This window comes from Dermacentor andersoni, chromosome 2 (assembly GCF_023375885.2).
Source record: "Dermacentor andersoni chromosome 2, qqDerAnde1_hic_scaffold, whole genome shotgun sequence".
NCBI classification, from domain to species: domain Eukaryota; kingdom Metazoa; phylum Arthropoda; class Arachnida; order Ixodida; family Ixodidae; genus Dermacentor; species Dermacentor andersoni.
In genome coordinates this window covers 211,035,960-211,062,826 of record NC_092815.1, presented here as the reverse complement: position 1 = coordinate 211,062,826, position 26,867 = coordinate 211,035,960, and the positions used below count along the sequence as shown (strand labels likewise).

At 46.4% G+C, this 26,867-nt stretch overlaps 1 long non-coding RNA gene across 1 annotated transcript; it reads left to right on the top strand.

Moving 5' to 3' along the window:
* Positions 1-22,001: 22,001 nt before the first annotated feature.
* On the top strand, positions 22,002-26,423 carry LOC140216007 (uncharacterized). Its single transcript, XR_011892652.1, has 3 exons — positions 22,002-22,470; positions 23,522-23,602; positions 25,928-26,423. It is a non-coding gene; the product is annotated as an uncharacterized lncRNA (long non-coding RNA).
* Positions 26,424-26,867: the final 444 nt, after the last annotated feature.

Genomic DNA, 26,867 nt, shown 5'->3' with positions numbered 1-26,867 from the left:
TGTCGGGATAAATTTGGTGGAATAAAGCCGGGTTGGGATATGAGCCCGTTTGCAATAATCTGAGGGTGAATGTCTGCGCTCTATTTAACTTCTTGTGTGGAAGGGGAAAGTCTCTCCTGCCGGGATAAAAGTGCTGCGCATTTTCGTTGTATGTGGTCAGTTAATCTCTGTTCTCCACCACTGCGGGCCGGCGTTGGAGTTCTCCATGGTCGCGGAAAGCGAGACCTCGCGCCTTGGAGTGGGCCAGCTCGTTGAGGTTTGTGGGGCCTCCCATGATGGATCCCATGTGAGCGGGGAACCACGTGAGAGTGTGGGTGGCGATGCTTTTGCCGTCGAGGATGCGACAGGCTTCCTTACACACGGCGTCAACGCTGAAGGCGCGGATGGTTGCCCTGGAGTCGCTAAAGATATTGGCATGTCCGTCGTCCAGGAGGGCCAAGGCAATGGCCACTTGCTCGGCCGCACGCGACGACGTGCTTCGTACCGAAGCGGCGTTAACGGTCGAACCCCTGTGGTTGATTGACACTACCGTGAAATTGTTGCTGTTGCCATACTGGGCCGCGTCAACGAAGCAGCTGCCGCCAGGGAGTTGTGTTGCGCGGCGTAGGAGCGCCACCGCTCTGGCCTTCCTTCTTTCTACGTTGCGCTGGGGATGCATATAGATGGTTTGGCATATTAGTACAGAACAACGGTGAGCGCCATTTTTAGAGCAGGCATCAATAAAGTTGAGAGGCCGAGATATAAAAAGACTATTTTCCAGCTCAGAATTCACGCGTTAAGTAAGAGTTCATGTACAATGTACAATAAGGCAGCACAATGCGCATAACACACGCACGTATTTTCTGAAGTAGTCCAGGCCATAAGACGCTCAATTCACATATAGTTTATGAAAATGTGCCATTCAAATCATATTAATCAGATTGCTGCCTACGAGGAAATCCCGTAGGGCTGTCAAGGCACATCTCTGTTTAAGGCCGATCCACACGACGGACCGAATTGCTCTTTTGGACCGCGGTCCGCGCATCACGTGATAGGACGTCACCAGTTCGTGCGTACCGCCGTAGGCCCGCACAAGACTGCGGCCCTCGCGGTCCAACAAATCACCGAGGCTTTTCCCGCTTCCGTTCTGGCGGCGGACCGCATGCAAACCGCAGCAATTTTGGTTTAGCCAACTTCAGCCAAATCCAATCTAGTTTTCGGCTCAGCAAAAGCCAGTCAAGCCAGTCGTTTATCATCCGCCGTTCCGCCTACACGTGCGTGCAGCAGATATATTTTTTAAACACCGTGTCCTCTTGGAGTGACGAGGAGGTTTTTTCATTTTGTATACCTCGTTGAGCAGTTCCCGGCTTTGTGGGACTCGAGCCGGAATGATAACAATGATAACACTCTGGCCGAGAGTGTAGCTGGTTGGTCTGCTCTGCCGTCTGCTATGGCGGTCCGCCGTGTGGATGTGCTCTGCGCCGGACCGGACCGCGGCGGGCCGTGACGTCGCATCACGTGACCGAGCGGCCCGCGGACTTGGTCCGTCGTGTGGATCGGCCTTTAGCAGGGCACGACCATGGACCCAGTACTGTGTGCTCCTGTACTATTGTCTGTGGCTATTTACAGAACTTTGTATGTACTCATGCTCTTATATATACTACATTCAATGGATTTCGGAGCTTTTTGGGAAATCATTTTATTTATAGTACGGCGAGAAGTAGCCGGTGCCGTCCAAAGGCGTCAACCTCTCCGATATTTATCTTTCTTTTATTTACAGCACCTGAAATACCCTTGAGGAGCGCTTTTACATCAGGGGTGGGCTGTCTTTGTACATTAGTTCATCAAGGATACGTTTGAAGTCGGTTGGGTTTAATTGAAACACGGCGTTGGCGGAAAGATAGTTACGATGCTTTGATGCCTGGCTGAAGAATGACGAGGCTTGGGAAGTAGTGCAGGTGCTTGACGTGGATATACGGTCATGTCGCGGTTGGTGCGACTTGAGTGGCGGCAGGCTGGTACAACGTCTGTTCAAGGTGATGTGTGAAATAATTTGTGGAATAGAGACAGACGGGCGATTTGGCGGCGTGATGCAAAGCTGGGGAGGTTGGCTTGTGATTGAAGTTTCTATGAGTAAGAGACGTATGAATAATCAGAAAAAAGAAATCGTACTGCGCGGCTCCGCGCGGATTCAAGCATGTTAATATGGTTATGTTGGTAAGAATCCCAAAGTGAACATGCGTATTCGAGTTTAGGCCTCACTAGAAAGCAGTAAGTTAGAAATTTGGCAGATGGGGTTGCTGGTCGGATATTACGGCGAATGAAATTAAGAACGCAATTACTTGTATATGTTATGTTACTTATGTGTGCGGACCAAGAAAGATCAGAGGACAGACTAATTCCTAAGTACTTGTAAGTGCTAACAGAGGAGACCACAGAGCCAGATATTACGTATAGTTGGGAGATTGTTGACGTAGATAGGCAAGAGTAGGAGGCCAAGAAGTGTCCCCTGATGAACACCGGAGATCGCGGATGAGGGGGAAGAGTGCTCGTTGGCGTAGACGAACTACTGGCGGTTGCTCAGGAATGAATGTATTCCGTCGAATACGAGACTATTAAGACTTAAATGTGAAAGTTTTCAGAATACCCCCTTATGAGATACCTAATCGAAAGCTTTTTGAATGTCGAGAAACCGAGTCAACGGGTGCGTTAGTTTAAAGGTTAGAAGTAACGCCAATAAAGGAAACGGCAAGTTGGGCGTCACATGAATGACCCTTTTGAGAGCGATGCTGAGTTGGGGGAGAAAAAAAATATAGAGGTGAGAAACTTTACGACGTGTGAACAGAGAATGTGTTCCATCAATTTGAAGAGAGATCAGACGATCGTTTTTAGGTAAAGACGGATTACCTTTCTTGGGAACTCTAATTACCTTGCCCACCTTCCAGTCACGTGGAACGATACCAGTAGAAAGAAAGGTATTGCTGGAATATGCGTGAAAGAATGACACTAGTTACATGCTTGCAGCTTTTTTTTTTAGTGTTTCAGTGTGGTTGCCATCTGTGCCATCTGACGATGTTACATTTAGTGTGTCGATGAAACCGGCGACGTCAACATCTTTAAACTCGAATTCAGACATTTCTGGGCAATCGATTTGGGGCGTGTAGGTTAAATCATCATCGTGGTCGGTGAACACAGATGAGAAGACAGAGTTCAATACACGTGCAGCGTCCTGTTCTGGGACATGTTTTCGCTCCTGATCTCGAGCTCGTCGAACCACTTGGTGATCTGAAGGCCCAAGTTCCTGCATGATCTTTCAGTGTAAAGGATGTCTTATAGATTTCTGGTTTAAGCAATTGCGCTCCTTTCCAACGCTGGACGGCTTACTTACATACGCCAGTGTATGTTTAAGCATCTGGTTAAAGCTATGCGGCTGCAAATCTCTGCGCCACCACCGACTGACGAAGGGAAAGGCGAGGCGGCACAACTTCGGCGACACTGCGGGGCGCAACGGTGGGTTCCGCCGCCCGTGATGTGCGCAGGAAACTGTCTGCCCGAGATTCTCTCCACACGCTTTTCTCACCCTAAGTGGGTCTCACTAAACGGGTGGTGGTGAAACTCTGTTTCCGAAAAGGGTCCTGAAGGACACCTGGCTGCTCGTCAAGGTATAGAGGGCACCTGCCACGTGGGGACTCACTAAGCGGGAATCATCGGTTTTAAGAATAGGTGACGTAAGTTCTCTTCGTGACTTCGTGAAACAAGTGCGTCAAAAACAACACGGATCTGTCGCTTAGGCTCCAAAGTATGCGGGCGAATGGTGAAAGCGATGGTTTACACGTATTAAATGTGACGAATGCGTCGTGAAGTGGTGTTGCGTTTCATTAGTTATCCCATGATCCCAAAAGATGCCTTTCGTCAACGCGATCAGCAGTTATAAAGCTGTAAACGGGGTTGACGGTGTCGCTTGCTTTGTCCATCCGCTATAATAATAGCCTGCACGGCAGCGCCGAGGCTCCTGACGCCAGGCACACGCCACTCGGAACCCGGCGATATCGCCCAGTGTGCGCAGAAACATGCACATAAGCCCATGGAGGGAAAGCGCTCTAGCACGGGTGGATATGATGCGGGAGCCGCACGAGAGCAAATGTGTTCTTTTCGGAAGACCCACACCGAAGATGTGGCATTAGCAGAAGCTCGAAAAGAAGCGGCAGGCATCAGCTATGTAAAGGCTTATTTACACCGGCGACTGACAGCGGTCGGGCGACCAAGTTGGTCGGAAAGCATCATCATCATCATCATCATCATCATCATCATCATCATCATCAGCCTGGTTACGCCCACTGCAGGGCAAAGTCCTCTCCCATACCTACCTCTTCAGCTACCCCGATCGTGTACTAATTGTGGGCATGTTGTCCCTGCAAACTTCTTAATCTCATCCGCCAACCTCACTTTCTGCCGTCCCCTGCTACGCTTCCCTTCCCTTGGAATCCATTTCGTAACCTTTAATGACCGTCGGTTATCTTCCCTCCTCATTACATGTCCTGCCCATGCCCGTTTCTTTTTCTTGATTTCAACTAGGATGTCAATGACTCGCGTTTGTACCCTCACCCAATCTGATCTTTTCTTATCCCTTAACGTTACACCTATCATTATTCTTTCCATAGCTCGTTGCGTCGTCCTCAATTTAAGTAGAACCCTCTTAGTAAGACTCCAGGTCGGAAAGCGACCAGTCGCAATGGTCGCAAATTGTCGTTTTTCTTGAAAAGCGATTATTTTGGGCCAGTCGCTCGCTGCCAGATATTTAGTCACACGACCATGGTCGCAAAACTGCTAAATCAATCAGCGGTGCACCGAAAGTTATGTTAGCATGTGTTTTCATCCGGCGTCCTCCTGCGTCGCACCAAATACAAAGTCCATGTCGCCGTGGCAGACTACACGAATGTGATTAGACAAAGTCCACGTCACCATGGCAGATTATAGGAATGTAACTGGTATCTTGCCTCGTGATACTGGCGCACAGCAGTTCCAGCAACGTGTCGAATGTACGCGGTAGCGTTCGCAGGAAGCTAAACAGCAGCAAGATACTGCGCATAAATTATGCACCGATGCCCACGCAACGCGAACTAGAACTACAACTAACTGTCAATAATACTCCTCGTCATGCGCGCAGAGTTCGGGCGGGAGGCGGCTAGCGTGTCCAGCCACTTACAGCGAACGGCGGCCCGGGCGCGCAAGCAGCAGCGTCGCTTTTTCTTCGGAGGCTTCCGCGCTGCCACAGCTGACACCCCGGCAGAGCCAAGAACACATTGAGAACGTCTTGCACTTCGCTCGAATCAACATCCATGGCTGTTGCCGGGACGCGAAACCAGCCAAGTGAGCCTGAACTGCGTAGATCGCTATAGAGTTCTCGCTGCGAACGATAATCTACGGGAATGTGACTTTCAGGTCGCGCTCAGCCGGGCTTTCCGGTATGAGAATCAGTCGCCTTCAGTCACTTTTTGTTCGCTGTTGTAGCTTCTTAGATAATGTGGGGTTGTGTGGTTGTCTAGTGCGGGCGGGAGACCATACTCACGCAATCGGCCTACTTATTGGAGTTTCACTCTGCGCTTTGCAGTAAGTGACACAGTTCGCTAGGCATGTTGCAGTAAGTCAATTAGCGAAACCAATGAGTGTGCTTCTTCTTTCATTGGGCCAGCTGCAGTATATTTTAAGTGAACGTCATCAAAACACGCGACATAGGATGCAAGATTGAGCTACGCACAATCACATGATGACGTAAACGTGAAGCCCGTTCTTTCTTTCACTGACTACGGTACTGGTCCATATTTAGAGGGCACTTCGTTTCAGAGTCGCTTTCTTACAACTTAAAGGAAGAACGAGAGAGAAAGCTGTTCCGGAACGACTTCCAAACTAAGGAAACAACTATATAGCCTATAGCGACACACGCAGGTAGCAATGGCGAGCGGTTCACGTAATGTAAACCATTATTCTCTCCCGTCACATTTCAAGCAAACACTGCGCACGAAAGAAGTGCAGTGGATGAACGGAGGCGGCTTCGCGTGTACGAGAGAATCGAGATACTCGGGCAGGCAGAACAGCACGGCGAGGCGGGAAGTTCGCTCTGCCTCGGGGCACTCTGTATTCTTCGCGCCACCTTCTGCTGCACATTATTCGGGATATCTGAAAGAAGAAGAACAACAAGAACCGACCACACAAGGAGCGCAGATAAAGAAGCACAAGCGTGAGAAAAGTTTCATTTCGCCGAACGGCACTGGCGCTGCCAAGAGGGGGCGATGCGCCTCTGAGGAAACAGTAAGGAAAACAGGGGAAAAAATCGACACCGCTAATGGACGTCTCGCGTCACCTTTATGGAGTCAAAGAAAAATCCTGAAAGTCCACCTTCTTCTTCCACTGGTCTAGTTCAGCAGATCTGTCTCCCACTCCACGGTCGACATTCCTTTGTATTTTTCTCTCTTGTTTTCTTCTGATTCATTCTCGCTCATAACTTACTGCCGTAGTGCCTTCGGCTCAACCAGAACAAAAGCGCAGACTTTGAAAGGGCCACCGGCACCTACGGCGGAAAAGAAACTTCGAGTTGCGAATGTATCAGTGCGCCGCGAAATAAGGACACATAACAACGAAATCGGCCAGAAGTATATACCGCGCGCGCAGAGACCTCCAATACGCCTAGGCATGCACATAGGCGGGCACGCTCAGGGCGCAGGCACAAAGGGCTTCGCCATCGCCTCCGGCGATCATGCGCCCTACGATGCAAGAGACCAGGACACCGCAAAGCAAGAAAGCAGCGCTACGGATCACAGGGTAGAGTGCCTGGCCGGGAGTTCTTCCGTTTGAGTATCACTTGCGCTGTTAGCCCGGATGTTTCCCCGAACGTTCAACTCGCTCTCACGGAGCAACGCAAGAAACAGGCGTAAGGCATCTTTCCTGATTACTCTGTGCCCTTCAGAGAGCACTACGTCTTGAAAGGTCGCGTGTAGAGATCGCTTTTGTAGACTGCGAACGGCGGGGTACAACAAGGAAGAAGAAGCGTGCGCAGGCTGCGGTAAATCTATAGTATATGGGAACGATGGAACATGTTTTATTAGAATGTGAAAATATCTACGAAGCGGTCGGCTTCGGCTCATCTGGCCTCCTTGAAGCCCTTGGGTTCAGCGACAGCTGGGGGAAAGTAAACATGTCCGCTAGAAAAATGTGGAACAGACGATAGGAAGTTTGGTGGCACAAAAGTATGGAGATCACAACTAACGGCGGCGTACAGGGTGAATATGGCATAGAAGTAATGAACGAAACCTTAACTGGACTGGCTTCAGAAGCAGCATTTGAAGTAGGAGATAAGGCACTAAAGCAACCAGTAGGTAAGCTTTCCCAAGTAACAAAAAACCTCGTAAAGGAACGACAAAGAATGAAAGTGTCCAACTCAAAATGTCGGACAGAATTCGCGGAACTATCAAAACTGATCAAGAAGGAGAAAGTAAGGGAAATTCGAAACTATAATGTGAGAAAGACTGAGGAAGCAGTAAAAAAATGGACGCATCATGATATCAGTGAGAAAAGGCTTGGCATGGGACAAGCCAGGATGTATGCACTGAAAGATAAGCAGGGTAATATCGCCAGCAATTTCGAGGATGTAGTAAAAGCACCGGAAGAATTCTATACCGACCTGTACAGTATCCAGAGGACTCAGGATGCCTCTATTAGAAACAGTAATGAACAGAGGCTCCTTCTATAACTAGGGATGAAGTTAGAAGGGTCTTCAAAGACATGAAACGGGGAAGAGCGGCAGGAGAAGATAGAATAACAGTCGATTTAATTAAAGACAGAGGAGATATAACGCTTAGAAAACTGTCGGCTCTTTGTCTCACGACTTCAAGGGTTCCAGAGAACTGGAAGAATACCAGCATTATACTAATCCATAAAAAGGAGACGTTAAAGAATTGAAAAAAATATAGGCCGATTAGCTTACTTCCAGTATTGTATGAAATATTCACTACAATAATTTCCAATAGAATAAGGGCAACATTTTACCTCAGTCAACCAAGAGAACAGGCTTGCTTTAGGAAGCGATACTCTATAATGGATGACATTTATGTCATCAACCAAATTATCAAGAAATCTGCAGAGTACAATCAGCCTCTCCATATGGCTTTCATAGATTACGGAAAAGCATTTGATTCAGTAGAGATACCAGCACTCATAGAGGCATTACGTAATCAAGAAGTACAGGAGGCTTACGTAAATATCTTGGATAATATCTACAGTTTCCACAGCTACCTTGATTCTCCACAAGAAAAGCAGAAAGATACCTATAAAGAAAGGGGCCAGGCAAGGAGACACCATCTCTCCAATGTTATTTACTGCATGCTTGGAAGAAGTATTGAAGTTATTGAAGTTAGTAGTGAGGATCAACAGCGAATATGTCAGCACCCTTCGGTTTGTAGATGACATATTGTCCTGTTCAGCAACACGGGCATGAGTTACAACAAATGAATGAGGACCTTAACAGAGAGAGTGTAACAGTAGGGTTGAAGATTAATATGCAGAAAACAAGGATAACCATCAATATCCTGGCAAAAGAACGAGAGTTCAAGATGGCCAGTTAGCGTCTAGAGTCTGCGAAGGAGTACGTTTACAGAGGTGAATTACTCACAGGAGACCCTGATCGCGAGAAGGAAATTTACAGAAGAATAAAGATAGGTTGGAGTGCATACGGCAGACAATGTCAGATCGTGACTGGATGCTTACTACTATCATTGAAGAGAAAGGTGTACAATCAATACATTCTACATGTGCTAACCTATGGGGCAGAATTTGGAGTTTGACAGAGCTCCAGAACATGTTAAGCACCGCGCAAAGAGCGATGGAACGAAGAATGTTAGGCGTAACGTTGAGACAGTAAGAGAGCGGGGTCGATCAGAGAGCAAACGGGGATAGCCGATATTCTAATTGAATTGAGGAGAAAGAAATGGAGCCTGGCAGGCCGCAACCATTAGGGAAGCCCGACCAGAATGGGTGCCAAGAGAATGAAGGCGCAGTCGAGGATGACAAAAGACGAGGTGGGGTGATGAACTTAGGAAATTCGCAGGCACAAGTTGGAATAGGTTGGCGCAGGACAGAGGTAACTGGAGATCGCAGGAAGAGGCCAGAAGAAGGTCAGAAGGAGGTCCCAGGACTGATGTATTGTGGACGACATTTTGTTACGAATATGCGAATATCTGTGGCAACGCAGTGACAAATCTAAGCCTTAAATTTAGCACAGAGAAATCGGGAATCATGATCTCTAACGAAGAGACGAGTAATGACGTGGTGTCAATTCAACAGCAAGCCATACCCACAGTCAAGCAGCATAAATACCTCGGCGTATACATAAACGAAGAAACGACTTAGTCACGGAACCACCAAAATAACCTGAAAATAAAGGGCAAGCGGAATGCAGCATGGAGTGATTACGCCACTCTGTGCTTATAATCGGATATCTTGTCGGGGTTGAAAGTTAAGCAAAGATATATAGGCCGGTCGGCTTTCAGAGCCCACAGCAAAACTACGGCTGAGCTAGTGCAGGGTGATATGGGTTGATCCTTGTTTGAAGCCAGAGAAGCGCCGAGCAAAATTAGTTTCGAAGTCTCAGTAATATAAATCAAAATAAATGGGCGGCTAAAGTGCACAAGTATCTGTACCTGAAAAGCGTGGACGCAGAATGGAGGAAGAGCTAGGTCAAGAAAGTTGCCAGCCAAGTACAGGGTAACTTAAAGTGTAAATGGACAACCAGGAGTCATCATAAAGAAAGCTGGCAAACCACAGATAGCGAATTGGTTACAAAGAATGAAAAAAAAGGATCACGGAGAATTACAAGAATGGCAAGAAAGAAAATACGAGGGAGAATGTGTACGATAACACAAAGAGCAGTGCTTTCGTATTTGAGGCTCGAGTTGGTTGCCTAAGGACGAAAAACATACCGGAGCAAATATTCGCAAAAATATGAGGCCTGTGTATCCTGCAGAAAATATCCGGATACCCCTCAGCACATTCTTATGGAATGGAAAGTGATTCATCCAGTGAGAACCGTAGGTAACGTACAGCTTCGAGAAGCATTTTGATTTAAAGTGCAGGGAAGGCATCAACTGGTCAGCAGTCTAGATAAGCAAGAAACCTTTAGGGTATCGGTGGAAAAAAAAAGAAGGGAGAAGATTAGTACGACCTGATCCATCACAGGCTTACGTAGCGATACAACGTAGATAAAGAAGTTTTGAGGAAAACACAAACACTCTTGATTTTACCCAAACTATGTGCATAACTGTGCGGAGTATATATGCAAAAGAGAACCTTCTCATGAATGAATGAGTAGGCGGCGCCGTATTTACGCGCCAACGTATTCGCCTGAGCATCGCGCACCTTGTGAAGACCAAACATGAGAGATAGAGAGAGAGACAAATAAGCGAGAAAAGGCAGGGAGGTTAATCATACGCCCGTCGGTTTGCTACCCTGCACTGGGGGGAGGGGTACAGGGATGAAAAGATGGAGAGGACATAGGGCACAGTTTCGCCCACTTTTAAAGGTTCGCACCGAGTCTACACACGGTCGCCGAGACCTGTCGACTTGAGGTAGTGCAACAACGCTTTCGTGGCTTTCTGTCAATCGAGGCGTACGGCCACGGTTCAAGGATCTTCATTTGCGAGAATGGTCTATATTCGAGCCAGTTTGACGCTGTCTGGAAAACTTCACGTTCGACGTCGTACTGGCGACAGAAACATAGGATGTGTTCAATCGTTTCTATAGATTCACAAGAGTCGCTCATGGGCGCATGTTCCATTCCATTGAGGAACGAGTAGGCCTTCGTAAATGCCACCCCGAGTCAGCAAAATATTGTCGCCTCAGAGCGGGAAACATTTGATGGCACTTGTAGTATTATAGGGGGATCAAGTCTATGAAGACGACACTTCGTGAGGTTGGGAGAAGCAGTATTTGCGTGTCATAACTTTGGCGACGATATGAAGCTTCCTTGCAGCGTTGGTTCTGGATAAGGGGATTGGAACTGGTCGAGCTTCCAGATGGGCCGACCGGGCAGCTTCGTCGGCGAGGTCATTACCAGCAATGCCGGTATGTCCAGGTAGCCACTGGAATATAATATCACGCCCTTTGGCGACAGCTTGATGGTGGTCGTCTCTTATTTCATGTCAGCTGCTCATGAGTCCTGTGATGTAGGGTAAAATGCACACTGTTCAGTGCTGCTTTACAGTCGGAAAAGTTGCCCCATTTATGAGGTGTCTCTTGCAGGAGGTATTTGAAGGCTGCCCGCAGGGCTGCAAGCTCTGCTGCCGTTGATGTTGTCACGTGTGACAGTTCGAATTTCATTGTAGTTTTAGTAGCCGGAATGACAGCGGCACTTCGAGAGCTGGTAGATGAGACCGAACCATGGGTATAGATGTGTATTCGGTCGCCGTATGTCTCATTGATTAATATCAGCGTCATGTTTCAGAGCTATTTTTGGGTGATTGTCCTTCTTCACACCCCGTATACATAGGCGCACCTCAGGCTGTTGGAGACACCACAAGGGGAATGACGGCCTTGCTGCTGGTGTGTATCCTGATGGAAGAAAATGTGTATGGGTGATGATAATGTCAGAGAACATTGCACGTGGTCTCTGCTCGGGGACCGTGAAAGGTGACGCGTCCTGCGACAATCCACAGCAACTTATGTTTGGATAGGATCATCCTTGGAGCGCTCGATTATTGCAGGCGTTGAAGCGCATCGAGGAAGTCCCACGCACATGCGCAATGCTTGGCCCTGTAAGCTCCCCAATGAGGAAACGTTTGACTTGCACGTACTGCACAGCACTGGAAGGCTGTAGCGTAGATATCCTAGAAACGGAGTTCTGTATAACTGATGCATGGAGCATATAGATGTGCCCCATGTTTTCCACACATGAATCTCAGCACATGGACAGTTTACGATAGTTTTTTCATGAGGTACGTGCAATGAGGGCTCCACGAAAGATTTAGATCGATTATTACACCCAGGAATCGATGGGTCTTTCCGTAGGTGATAGTGCGTCCATTAATGGAGACTGGGTACACTGCCTTATAGGTTTACGTGTGAATGCAACCAATGCACATTTCTCAGTTGACAAAAGAGAAGTTCGCGAGAAAGTGGAAGCGATGAACAGTGGCTGAACAATAAATGTCTCCGGAACCAACGTTTCAACAAGGGCCAATGACCAATGGTACTGTTCGTCTGTACAAACAGTTTTCTACGATCATGACTGTCTAACTTGACGTCTAAGAACACAACTTCTGCTAGCTCTCTCTCTCTCTTGTCCTCACACATCCTACACTGCATACAGGGTTTGCCTGACAAACCTGCTTGCATGGCATGCGGCGGCTTCGCGGATAATGCTCACATCCTGTGGGATTGTTCGGAAAGCTATCCCGCTATTCAGGCAAGCCTTGACAAACTTGCATCCACCCGTAGGCCTGAGACAGTTGAAGAGTGGCTCGCGGACTACGTGCAAGTCATGATCGAGCTTATCTCTAAGCTCGGTTTGGCAGGTAACCAAAACAAAGCGGGCGATCCCGGATCGGGGATTTTGAATAAAGTTGGTTATCCCTCTCTCGCAGTCTCAGCGTGCTTATTTAAACATGAACCCGCCAAGACATTGATCGGCCCATGGCAGTCCAGCTTTGAACAGGGTAAACCGAAAGGTCAGTATGGGTGATTTCCTCCAAACAACCATAAAATACAAAATTACGCGCTTAATTCTCACGTATCGCCTGGAACTGTGTTGCTCGTTAATCTGCGTGATAACAGATGGCCGTTAAGAGATATCTGCGATTTGACAAACTCGCGCGCTTCGCCCTAAAAGAACCAGGGTTTTTCTCATATTTAGGCGAGAAGAACGAAAATAAAATTTGATACAAAAGTGAGGAAGCCGATCACAGCGCTGATCATTACCTCTCTATCAAATCCTGTTTTTGCGCTGCTCGCCTGTAAAAAACTGAATACCAAATCACCTAGCAAACCCTTCTTGTGAGGTTTTGCTTAACAGGTACTGATGAGCTAGTTGGTAATCCACGGGCCCTATAACTCAAAGCTATTTCAGTATTTTTTATTCCAATCTCCTGACGTCAAATTCACGTAAATGCCGGCGCAAGAATCGGGCGGTGATCCGCAGAGTTGTCTGAATCGCCCATCAAACGCTGATCTCGTTCATAGGAGGTCAGCTTTGTTCGCCTTCAAAACGAATAACATTGCTTACACTGAGAGGTTTTCCTTATCTAATTGGCTAACAAGAGGCAAGGAGCAAGATCTAGTGGAGAGGGTTTCGATGGGACGGAGCCAGCGCAGTGAAAATAGATAACCGGATGAAGAGGGTGGTGCCGGCGTCTGCGATTGGTCCGCTTTCCCTTACTTAGCTTGCGGTGGCCGGTCGAAAATCACGGTGGCGTGCAATGGAAGCTTAAGAATGACACTAAAAAGGATCTTCTGCAAATAAGAGTTGGCAGAAGGATGTCGTATACGTGCCGAAAGGGCTCGATAACGTTTGACCGCCACGCAAGAAGTTTATTATACATGCGGAAATAGATCGATGCTCACCGGCAGGTGCCAGTAGCAAGTGCCTCAGCGATCGGCGCGCCGCCATCTATTCCTTTCGGAACGGGGCAGCCTTTGGGTATTCAGAAAAGAATTCAGGTTTGTTCGTCATATTATAGCATCTTTAACGCGTACTCGTCAATTGCCCGCGGTGAGTTTTCACGGTTTTGTGACGTTGCATGATAGACGGGCGAAGTGGCCGCTGCCCAAGAACTTTTGACCAATACCAAAGGGCTAATGGGGAAAAGGCGTCGAATACGGAATAATTATTTTTGTTCGGTTTATTCATGCATAATCAGAGTGTGCATGTCATGTCAGATGGGCAGCTGTCGCGGTTTTTGTGACATCGCGTGACAAAAAGGTGAAGTGGGGGTGGGGGGGGGGTAGAAAATTGTTTGACCAATCGTGGATGGCTCTACGCAGAATTGGAATAGAAAAATTTAGAATAGCTTAAAGTTATAGCACCCCATGATTTAGTTCGCGCATTTTAAGAAGACATTCAGCGGCCATTTAGCAGCAGTTGCGAGCTACATGCGTTAGCATTACGTCGCACTTCCTGGAGGTCCCGGATGCATGATTTAAACCGCGTGCACCACATTGCAAAGTGTTGTTCAGCTGATCACTCGACATACGTCCTGCCTCTTCGAGGAGCGCAGTGCAACTGAGGGTAGTCCGGAGCAGCCCCGTCAGATGCAATATATATATATATATATATATATATATATATATATATATATATATATATATATATATATATATATATATATATATATATATATAGTCTAGCCTGGTTATAACGAAGCCACTTATAGCGAAATAGCGGTTATAACGAAGGGATTTCAATTTCCCATTCCCATTTTTGCATTTCAATACATTTTGGGTGCGGTTTTAACGAAGTAAATAAGAGCGCGTCAGCGGATACAACGAAGAGATTTAATACCAACCGAAAAATAATCTGTCAGTCAACACATTTTTGCGTCTTTGAGGCGATTTTTTCCGCGAAAATAAGAGCAAAATTCGGCTGACGGCGTCCTTTCGTGGCGTCGTCTGCTCTCCCGCGGAGCGATAGGTTGCTCCACTACATCGCATGGCACGCCGGTCTCGTGTTGCGCCGTCCTTGAACGGCATCGCGGCGTAGAGCGGTAGAGCCCGCCGCGCAGGGGAAAACCGCCAAGCTGCAGCCCATGGACCAGGGGGTTAGTGCCAACTTTAAGGTCCGCTACCGGCGCCGAGTGATCGAGCGCCTCCTGATTAATGTTCACACTGCCAACAACGTGGCCGGCATGAAGGTGCCTTTCGTAAAGGCGATTTTCTTCGCAAGCGGAGCCTGGAGTGATGTGAAGCACCTGACCATCGCCCACTGCTTCGAGAAAGCCGGCTTCTCCCGAAGCAGCAGCGCGGAGGCGGCGCCTGCTGGGGACGAAGCTACCGCGATTGACGTCGCTGCAACCGCTGATGCTGCCGCCGCGACGGCCTGCTTGGAGCAGCTTTGGGATTCCGCTAGCGACTTGAGCCTTGTGCCTGCGGGTCTAAGCCACACGGACTTCGTTTTCGCCGACGAAGACCTTCTTGCCACCGAGGACTTCACGACTGAAGAAGTTGCCGGGAGTGTCATGGAAGAGACCTTGGCGGACAGCGCCTCCGACAGCGAATGCGACGATGCTAGTTGTGCCCCTAAGCCGGTCACCTCCGCAGCGGCCATCCCAGCTGTTGACAAGCTACGGATGTACCTCGGGAGTCCGGAGTTCGACCAGATCTGTGGTTCGCAGTTGGATGGTATGGAAGCCGCAATCCTGAAGTCCGCACTCGCGAAACGTGTTCAGGGGACGCTGGACCACTTCTTTCAGCGGCAATAAATCGGTATGCCCATGTTTGCATTTTTTTTCATAGTCCACATATTACGAAATAGCGGATATAGCGAAGTGATTTCCGATTCCCGCCGACTTCGTTATAACCGGGCTAGACTGCATATACATATATATATATATATATATATATATATATATATATATATATATATATATATATATATATATATATATATATATATATATATATATATATATATATATATATATATATATATATATATATATATATATATATATATATATATATATATATGGTAGGCAACGAGGGATTCTTCAGGCTACCTTTCAAACGTAAAGAACTTGAGTGGTGCTACAAGGTAAACAGAACAAGTATTTAATTTCGACAGTTTCGATCGGTGGACCGATCTTCATCAGGGTTTACAAAAAAATGGCAGTTCGGCCCTGGTAGTGAAGACACCAGACCGGGTGCCCGGTCGTTCTTACATACATCAAACCGAGAGGAGCAGTTGTGACAGTGATTGATTTTCGGCGCCTTGGCAGATTTACAGCGGCCTTTGGCAGCTATGCAGGGCAAGAGGAAGGCGGAGTCACATGTATGTAGAGCAAGGAGGTCAGTGAGGAAAAAAAGGGAAAAAGAAAGAAAAAGGAAAGAAAAAGAAAAAAAGACAGAAGAAAAAAGCACACAGGAGGAGGGAGACGTGAGTCGGAGAGTGAGGGGGGCGGGAAGTAGCGGCAGCTAGGTTCCCGTGCACCCGAGGCAAGGAGGGAGAAAACGGTCGCTCCGCAGCACCAGTGCGTGGGCTGCCGTTGTAGCGGGAGAGAGGGCAAGTTAAATCGGGTGGCGGGGGGCACAATAGAGAAGGGGCCCAGAAGGAAGACAGAAGAGCGGCAACTTGTGGAAAGAAACACAGTGTCACAGTACACATATGCAAGGCACGGCCCGCTCCGGCAACTCTGTGGTCCAGCTACGGTGCGAAAAAAAAATATATATAGTTCCACAAATGTATATATGCATGGGATTCGCAAAGCAAGTGCGCCCATGGGCTTAGATTTAGGGAGCCGAGTTAAATAGCCTCCTTGTGGTCCAATTTTTGAACGTTTAACAGACAACTGCCATCAAGTCAGCACGTGCGTATTTCAAGAAGGGCAATAGGTCACTCAGAATGACCACTTCAGTGGCAGGGTCCAGGAAACTGAATTTATTGGTTTTACGCTCGCGCCCTTGAGGCGCATGCGGAGGGGTGAGCAAGCAGTAAATAGACAGCGTCTCAATTTTTAAGTACAGAACATGTATTCGCGTTTCCCGTGCACTTTCACGGCATATCCCGGAGGCACGTCAGCCGCCCCGGACTCTCATTAATTCCTTTAGTGTACGTTCCAAATTTATGGATGAAAAAAGATTCTCTCTGCTCGCGTGCACGGGTGTGTTGGAAACCAGATTGCAAGAGCACAACGCTCACGCGTTCAAAGGAGTGTTCTGGCAGCGGAACGTGCCTGGAGAAGGGTAAATTCGGGAGACTTTTCACATGCGCGCGGTGATTGTTAAACCGCAGGCGAAAAGGGGTCTCTGTTTGGCCGATATATTCCTGCCTACACACCTCGCATCGAATTTTGTACACGACGTTACTGGAATCACAGTCAAGATTTTCGGTAATTTTATATACGAAGGGCGAGTTCGATGCTTCAGCCGTGTCTGCTGTTGTCATGTGACGGCATACCTTGCAACGAGGTTTCCCACACGGTCGACAGCCCTTGGGCGTGTTTGACTTCTGTGTCCTCGCCCTGACTAACAAATCCCTTAAATTTTTGTTTCTTCTATACACAACCCGAGGCGGCTGCTTGAAGATAGTAGTGAGTCGGATGCTCTGTTTCATGATATTAAAATGGCGGGTGAGAATGGCATTGACCCGCGGAGCACCGGTGGTGTATGTGAGGACCAAGTTTGGATCTGATTGTGTATTGCTATTGCTAACCTTTTCTCCCATTATCTGTGCTCGATCTAAGCTGCGGGCGCGTTCAATGGCATCGTCTACTATTTTTGGAGGATATTTTTGGCGTACGAGAGCAGATTTCAGTTCCTCCGCGTGTCGCTCAAATTGCGCAGATTCGGAACAGACTCTTCTGTATCTGTGGGCTTGGGAGTAGGGAATGCCTGTTTTGCAGTGATGGGGGTGGCTACTATAAAAATGCAGATATTGCTGACGATCTGTCGGCTTTTTGTATAGGGACGTGGAAATGCGACCGCCACTCAGTGACAGAGTGACGTCGAGGAAGTGAATACTATCTTGCGAGAAGTTGTGCGTAAAGCAGATTGACGGGTGCAGAGAATTGAAATTGGAAATGAAGTTCAAGAGACTTTGTTCATTGTCGGCCCACACAAAGAAAATGTCATCCAGGAATCTCTTATAAAATATTGGTTTTACGGCCGAGTTTGCGAGGAAGGGTATTTCTAAAGATGCCATAAAGATATTTGCATAATTTGGCGCCATCTTCGTTCCCATGGCGGTTCCACTGATTTGCAAATAATGCTAGTCCTCGAACTCAAAGTGATTATATTTCAGTACTAGATTTAAAAGAGTCTCAACTCTATCTTTATCTAATTGCCTAGGTTGGCTGGAGCCAGCGTAAGCTGAAACTGCGGAAGCTATGCCCTCGGCGTGAGATATGTTGGTGTACAAAGATGCGACATCCATAGTGACCAAGTAACCCCCCGCCGGTACCGTCAGGTACCGTACCGTCAGTACCGTCAGTACCGTCAGGAACCTGACGGTAAGAACGACCGGGCACCCGGTCTGGTGTCTTCACTACCAGGGCCGAACTGCCATTTTTTTGTAAACCCTGATGAAGATCGGTCCACCGATCGAAACTGTCGGAATTAAATACTTGTTCTGTTTACGTTGTAGCACCACTCAAGTATATATATATATACACACACACACAGGTCCATCACAACTTGAGCACAAATGAAAGGCACTCCGGACGCGAGTTGAACCGAATGCATAATGGTGGCACTGGCCTAGGGTTACTCAGCCTATTTCTTATTTTCCCCTTAACTAACGCATTCACTCTAAAAACTAGGAAGGGTATCGCAGGAGTGAAGCTGCCGGTTCACTCTTCAAAGCGTCGTTTTACTCTCGCAAAATGTCGAGGAGAGTGAAATGCATTGTTCACTCTGTCACCAAGGAGAGAGTGAAATGTGCTTTTCACTCTCCCCTTCAGAGAGAGAGAGTGAAAAGACTCTTGCGACAATAGAAAAGAGAGACTCTTGCGGCAATAGAAAACAAAAGGTAGCGTAATCTTCTGCTTCAACTGTAGGTGGCTGGCCCCGAACATGGCAATGTATCATTCATGCACGCTGAGCAAAGAACACATCGTTTTGCTTCTAAGAGAACAGGCCGCCGCAGTTCAAAGGAACGCGTAGCGAGCGCTCTACTTTTTCACTCGGAGTGGCTCCACCGCGCGCGCGCGCGCTCAAGATCGCGGAACAACACAGCACCGGAGAAAGCTGATCCCTCCGCCGAGCAGCACAGCAGCAGCAAAGGCCAGCCAAGGTCAGCCATCTCGCGTCGCCACGAAAACACGACAGTCGTTCGTCATGCCTTGGATATAACAGCAAATCCTCCACGGTAAGTGAATTCTAACTTAGGTGCACATTGTCCGTATATGTCATGCTATCGCCAGGAAGTCGTCGCTGCGCTTAGCCGACGCGATTGACAAAGGACTAGGCATACGCGCTGTGTCTCTCGATGTCAATCGAAAAAGCCAGTCGTCGCGATAACTGCATGTGATTTTATCACTTTGCCGTTGTCCGTAAGAGCTTTAGAGATCGCAAACGCTGCCAGAACTATGGTATGTTCAATAAGACGCCAGGCGAGAGGACGCTTAAAATGGTTCGCTCACCAGCCTGTGATTCCGAGCCTATGCGGAGCGTGATTAGCGTGCGTTTTGTGTGCTTGAAATTATTCAGTTTGGCAGTATACTGTGTACGGAACGCTGTTGAACTAAGGGATCACATAACAGAAGGCGTCATTTTGCTGGCAGCATGCTTTTTTTAATAAATAAACCGCGCGCTTGACGGCGTCTCGCGCAGGGGGAATCTGCGACCACTGAAGTTACGTGCAGCACCAGTGCTAGTTAGAAACTTTGCCGCAGGGATTCAGCTGCATGCTGCAAGAGGTCAGTTGGGCGCGTTATCTTGAACTTACTGAAAACGCATGAGGAATCCATGTTTTATGTTGAAAAAAGTATAAACCCCATATAAGCGATCTTGCGCGCGGCAGCTACAAGCGACGCGATGGAGATGGCTGTTGCGTTCGCTCGTCGCCTAGAAGTACTCCGTGCGAGCGACGATATTGAGCGACGCCTCCCCGGTGTTGCCGGCATGAGGGCTGCAATCACGCCTGACGCGTGCTTTAGTAATTTACGTTGATGTATTTTACTATAAAAAGTAGCATAAAATATTTCCGGAAGTCTTGCCGTAGGTTCTTATCCTTGCACATATAAAAATTGAATCATTTGCTCGTTCCGCGCGATAATCGGTAGTACTTGAGCGATGTACATCCAGTTCCGGCTTCGCGCTATTGGCTAGTCGCTCATAGCACCTTTGGGCGACGATTTCTAGATTTCCAGAACCGAGCCATCTGTTCAAGCGACGGCCCGTTTTGTCGCTCGAAGCCGTCGCTCGTCGTCGTCGCGCACTAAATCGCTCTCACAGTGTTTATCCCTAAGACTGAACTGTTTTTGCTCATGTATTGAAATGGTGTGATTATAGGTAGGTCTGGTTTTGTCTCCTGTTGCGGTTTTCGTGCACGGTGCGAAACTGAAAGGATGCTTATGTCTACGAACTCGGTGAATTGTGGAGCAGCTAGTTATGCATCGGCATCGAATATAACGGCTGCTGTGTGGAATTACAATTGTAAGGGCGCTTTGCGTACGCTTATTGTTTTGGACATGCCTTTGCATTTGCTAATATGAGTTGGCGTGTCAGAGTTATGTCATATGAATAGCTAAATCAGCCTTCCTCTGGGGGTTACAAGCGTAATGTGTGCATTTTGCTATTGCATGGCAGATCAAAATGTGTTTATCGCTTGAATATATTTAGTAGAGAAATAAAATATCAAAATAAAATGTTGCTTTAATTCCGTGTTACCAGTCTGTCGTACACAGAACAATAGGTTGGTGTAATAAACTAATAACTGCGGTTTAACTGCAACTTTTACATGCCTTCAAGAATCTAAAATGCTAGATTTCAAACTGCAGCAGTAAGTCGGGTCTGTAAAAAATGAACTCCATTGCGCACCTCATACATGAAAATAAGTTCATGCCTTTTAGTAAGCTTAGATGCAGGTCGCAGTGAACTTTCTTGTTAGTATTGAAATGTGGGTAAGCTTGCCATAACAAGCCTTGTTGCCTTTTTTTATAGGCACATCCATATATCCATTGAACTGAAGGACAACATTTTCATCCCTACTGAGCATCATGTTTGCAGCTATAATCCTCAAATTATGGCTTCAGCAGTGGCACAACCAGGGATGGTGCGGGGGGCACACTGGGCACGTGCTTAGGATTTGTCACAAGTGGTGTTTGCGATACACCAGACTCATGAAAGACCTATGATGTCTGAAAATGACCAATATTCTATTCATTAGCAGGAGTATGCGAACATTCGTGCCGAACGAGGATGAACTGTCCGTTATTTCTTTTTTGTGTAAATCTAAAATTGAAGTTAATTTAGCAGTTGACTGTTGCAGTCATTTGGATGTTTTGCATGCATTTCACTAAGAAGACTAAGAGCTAAGACTTTCTTTTATTGCCATGGCCTTGACTGTCTTGATGTTGTTTTGCACCATGCCCTTGTGCTGACTTTTGCATACGATATTCTTCAGGCACCTGCTTTATATAACGCAAGAAGGCAGCTGCAAAGACACGAGGATGTGAAAGAGCCAGTGCAGAGCGACTTCACGTAGTGCAGAGGAGCCAATGTCAAAAAATCTAAATACATTGGCATGCAATTTGGACAAGAAAACTAGTATGTGGGTATATTCGCTGTACCATTTGACCAAATGTAAACAAAATCAAGATACAGTATGTTACACCAAGATGAAAATTCTCACGTGCTCCAGGCAGTCATCTTAACATGGTATATTTATGTAATGTCTCCGATTGGAAAATCAAATCAAGTATGCTCTCTGAAGACAAACACATAGCAGCAAGTGTCATTGAAAAGTTAGAAATGTGTTTTAAGAAAGCTGATTAGTTCTGAGAAGTGACTGCTTTTTGTCTTGCCTCTCAACAGATATATCCATGTGATAAAAAAATAGTGGTACAATGAAATTGCATATTTGCTTAGCGACATGATACATACTTGCAATGAGCACGGTGCCTGTGTTTACTATAAAAAGCAACAGCCCATGCTTGGTTAGGTTAGGCCCACTACAACATGCAGGCATGGGTGATTGGCGCTTTTTTTATTTCTGTGTCGTGAGGTTTATTGACGTGCGTATAGGTGCAGTGGCACGCAGTATGGCTAGTACAAGAAAGGGGGGGGGGGGCAGATATATGTAGTAACTGTACACGACACAGGGCAAAGGAAATCCGTGTTCATCAACTATGTTAAATGCCATGTACGTAAATTTTACAACGCTACTCGTTCGAAGCGCGCACAGGTGCATATTGAAGAAAAGTTTCCAGGGTAGATAATTTAGTTCGTAATTTACACTAATTTTGCTCTAACCATGAGACATAATAATTTGAATATACTGCACGGAAAAACCTAGAGCGAATTGTGTGTCAGCTTCGTGTGCATACATATAGTCTTTCCTATGCATTAGGTTTTTTGCGTAATGCATTAACAGTTGACAGCCTATCTTATGATGTGTACTCTGTTCACATTACAGTTGTTTATTAGTTTACACGTTTGTTTTGCGACTGATGAAATGCCGGCATATATATATTTTCAACATTTGACATAACCCTGTATGTTTTGCAGGGACAACCCAGGACGTGCATTTCTCAGCACCCAGTCAACTGCCAAAAGTGACTCAAACACAGGCCACCAGTAAGTGGACATCAGTTGCAATTTCACATTATGCAGTTGGCGGCTGCCTTGTACGGAGGCTTTTTTTTTAATGAGATGGTGATGTCGTTCTAATGTACATTTTGACCACAAAGGTGCAATCATGTCTCACAGAGGCATATATGGTTGCTATTCTCTGCGAGGGACGTGTTCTCGTGTTCGTGAAGCATTTGTGTTTGGCAGTATTGTCGCCCAATGAGTCGGATATAAACACTAACTCGCCACTGCCGGCAAGTAGTTGCGAGAAACGCATTATGACGCTGTAAAGTTATTTCATTAATTAGAAGGAAAGTTTTGCAGCAGGAAAAAAGGTTGCTATTTCAGGTAAACATGTCTTTTTCTCACAGGTTATTTAGCCAAACTGTGGATGCATGAAATTCGTGACTTATGAATAGATTTTAATTTATTCTTTAGTAATGCTTCTAAAAGAGACTAGAAATAGCATGTGACTACCTCTGCAATCAGCAGACCATACATTTACAGTCATAACTGGCAGTTCCATGCAGTCTCGCACTTTATATAACCTTTCCTTTCAGCAACATTGGAACTGGTGGCTGCGTTTTCAGAAGTAGAAGTGCACTTGACACTGTATATGTATGTGTGAATTCGCTTTTCTTTGTATGTGTCGGCTCACTGACAAACAGTGCAAAAATCTGTTGTACCATGAGCCTGACAACGCCTTCTGCTGCTAGAAATGCGGCACTTCGTATTTTATAGTACTGCATGACATTTAACTCAAAGCTACCACACAAAATGATCAAGAAAACTAACCGCTGTTATAGCTGTTTTCCTCAAAGAACGCTTGTCCTTTATGGGCTGTGTTAATCTGAGCTCTCCACCGATCTTTCAGTAGTATTATCCCTTAGTGAGTGAGAGATTGGGGGCAATTAATCGTGTTAGTGTTTAAGTGGTGTCCTAATTATGTGCATTTGTTCCAACAAAGTTGTCTAGATTACTTTATTGTGTAGTGTAAAGCTTATGAAACCATCAACTACTGAGTTGCTAACACGCATATGGATTTGTCACTATACAGGTGGAACTCGGCTGTACCACTGCAGTGCTGCGGAAATTGCCTTCACCAGCGGCTTTGCAACAGCTGTTTCGCAGCATGTCGGTATGTGTTAATTTATAATTATGTTGGGATGGGCTAGTATTATGGACCACTGCTACTCTGTATTGTGACAGATCCATATGATAAGGGATGTAATGGGCACAGCGAAAACCTTTGAATTTTTTACTATGGTACATAAACAGGCTCTCCTTTTCGTCACTGGAGCAGGAGAGAAGGGCATGCAGGCACTCCTGAATGTACATAATTTCAAAACATGAGAGAGACATACACACACACACACACACACACACACACACACAATTAAACTAAAGGCAGGGACGTTCCATCTTTCATCTTGAATTGAATTGTGCAGCGCAATAATACAACACAGACCACAGAGAAGCACACATGTTAACAGGTTTGATAAACACGTTAGTTCAACGGATTTGATACTTCAAGTGTGTTATTTTACACAAGGGGGAAGGGAAAGGGGAGAAAATCTGAAAAAAAAAGTGGAGTGGAAAAAAAGGAATCGTGCCAAAAAGCATGAGAAGCATCGCGCAGCCAGGATCACCAGCAGGACATCTAAAAAGCACTCTGATAAAATTACATACAGGACAACCTTACATATAGTTTGTTTCAATCAACTCAGATCACATGCAGCCATTACTGCAATCAAGTTGTTTCCTTATGTCATATGAGGGAATGATGTGGGCCCCAAAAACTGTTTAGAGCTGAAGGATTATGTTCCATTCTAGCCTCATTGCCTGCTTTTTTATCATATTGTTATCAGCTGCTTATGTTAGGGACAAAAAGTAAGAGTACGAACTGTTTCCCGATTCGCCATTCCACACAACATGTCTTTGTGACTATATGTACATGAAGATGATCCATAGTTGAAAAATATTCAGTACAGTAGAATCTCATTACAAGATGCACTTGGTTGTAAGAGACATCTGAAAATGGTTTGGTTGGTTTTCCGATGTTTGCCACGTTAACAATACTGTATACAAGAGACACCTTTGTTACTAAGGATGACTTTTTAAGTATTCACTACTTCGAAGGGACACAACCCAGACACATTCACTTTGTGCACCTTGTGTGCTCCGAAGGGCGTAAAGGTCACGCAATCCTTACACAAGTCAATCGCGCATGTCTCTTTTAGCATGAATCAGAAAAGGAGGGCAACGAGGACAGTGCAGGGCAGAAAGTGTCGGCAGTTGAAGCTGACGAGCGTCTAAGAGCACCTCAAAGGTACTGCGAGCAACAAGGCTTGCAAAGTGAAGTGTTTAAATTCCAGAAGTTGGGAAGGAAGCTAACACAATCTACAGTCACTAAAAAGCTGTGAATGTCTTCTTTAAAGGGCCCCTAAACCACCGAGGTTGAAATTTAGTTGCGGTGTTGCAGTTCTACACAATAAGGCAATGAACAGGTAGCCACGAGAATTTTTCGAAACGGTGCAGTAATAGTGGAGCTACGTGTGTTTGATTATCGAAAAGTAGTCCCCACTCATTTTACTCTTTCATCTGGTACACGCCATATGGACAGTATCGTCTTTTCCTTGCCTAGTACACCTCCAAATGTTACGGGACAGGCCAACACCAACGAGCTCTGTTGCTGCCGCGCTGGCCCGTCGTCCTGCGAGGGGTGGCGCTAATACAACGGAACTGTATGGTGACTCGTGTTGAAGAGCCTCATAGGGAGACCCTTCTGTTGGCGTTTCTGTTCTTTGCCCCCATTGGCTGCCCACAATGGCATCGGGCGCAACGCGACGAGGAAGGAGTGTGTGTATTTGCTTGCAGGCCTTGCCGGCAGTCGTACACTTTCGTTTGACCAATCGACAGCACCGGAAACTGGTGACATCATCAGAGACAGCCTGGTGACGTCAGGACAAACTGGGGGGTGCAGGATAGGTCCAGAGAGGCGCACGGGGTCATTTTCTTCATATTGTGGTGCTCCGGCAGTGCTACGCACTCTGGCATTTGGCTTTGTCGATCGTGACGGCATTCTGATTTCGATACGCGTGTTTACTTGAAATGTTCAAAAAATGTCGAGAAGTGGTTTAGGGGCCCTTTAAGCCACCCTGAGCATTTATTCCTTCAGATATATCAAAACATACTTTAGTGATGATGCATAATAAAGTGATCTAGTCTGGCTCCTCAGTGTCTCAAAATTTTTGGTTTCGAGAGACATGTTTCCCGTGCCTCTTGAATATCTTCTGATGAGGCTTTACTGTAATATACACAAACAATTGTGTAACTCCTCCTGCAAGTATTATTCATTAAGCCCGGTCACTTATGTGCAATGCTTGTGGTTAAGTCTTGATGTCCGTACTTTTTAGAGCTATGTTTATTAATTCATGCTGTTCTTATTGGTTCTTCAATGCAGGAGACAATGCCTACGAAATTATTGGCCCTGATCATGAGAGCCCTAAAGGGGGCAAACAACATCTCTGTTGCAGAAGTGAGCCCGATACCACTTGGAAGTTACCATGACAGATGACACGGCAGCAATAGATACAGAGACTGCCATGTCTACTGCAGCTGCAACAGTGTACGAGGCAAGCAGCAGCGCGTCAGCATCAGCAGCAGTGTCAGAAGGAACCACAACAGGCCTGGTAAAGCAACATGTGTGCTATCACTGACTTTTTTTTGTAGTGGATACAACTCATTTGCTCAACATACAAAAGCTTTTCACCACGACTGTGAGCCAGTGTTATTGTGCAGCAAGTGCAAGACTAAGTTAGGTGTTATAACACAGTACAAGCATCACTTTAATATATGCAAATGCAAACATATTACAGTTGTTGCCTCCCCAGCCAGCCCACATAGTGACAACAATGTGGAACACATGGTGGGACACACCTCTCCCCCATTACAAGATAGTAGAGACTGTAGGCAACTAGAAGGACAACACAGGTGTCATAAGATTGTTGTTGATGTTGTTGTTAAAGAGGTAAAAAAGAAGTTTGATGCAGCTGAAGTGCCAACTGATATTGAGCAAATCAAAAGCAACCACCTGAGAAAGCAACACTATCGAAATTTGGGTATCTATGTGCCGCCAACTCTGGTAAGAATGGCATAGGACAGAAGTGTGATGAAAATCACACAGACACTGCTGTTGCATCACTGGCCACAGTGAGCAGCGACTTGTAGGGCAAGAGAGTCAACTGAAACTAACATGATATAGTGTCATGCTCCCATGTGACCACTTTTCAAGTTATATTGCAAGATACAGCTCAACCTCCAGAAACGAGACTGCAACTTGTCTGTAAAAAAGCTTTCACAAAAAATTATTCATAACACTATTAACATAGCAGTATCTTTTT